We start from the raw sequence: 388 nt of genomic DNA on the forward strand, positions 1-388 counted from the left end.
CAGCTGACCCAAACTGGCCCAAGGGACATTCCATGCCATGTGACGTCATGCTCAGTACATAAACTGGGGAAAGCTGGCCGGGGGGGCCGCTGCTCGGGGACTGGCTGGGCATCGGTTGGCGGGTGGTGAGCAATTGCCTCATGCATCACTTGCTTTGTATATTCTATTATTATTATTATTATTACTACTACTATTATTTTATTTCAATTATTAAACTGTCTTTATCTCAACCCAGGAGTTTTCTCACTTTTACTCTTCTGATTCTCTCCCCCATCCCACTGGGGAGGGGGAGTGAGCGAGCGGCTGGGTGGTGCTCAGTCGCTGGCTGGGGTTAAACCATGACAGGGACCTTCTATATATCAATGACAATAATAATAAAGACCTGTCT

This window comes from Aptenodytes forsteri, unplaced genomic scaffold (genome assembly GCF_000699145.1).
Source record: "Aptenodytes forsteri isolate BGI_AS27 unplaced genomic scaffold, ASM69914v1 Scaffold125, whole genome shotgun sequence".
Classification (NCBI taxonomy): domain Eukaryota; kingdom Metazoa; phylum Chordata; class Aves; order Sphenisciformes; family Spheniscidae; genus Aptenodytes; species Aptenodytes forsteri.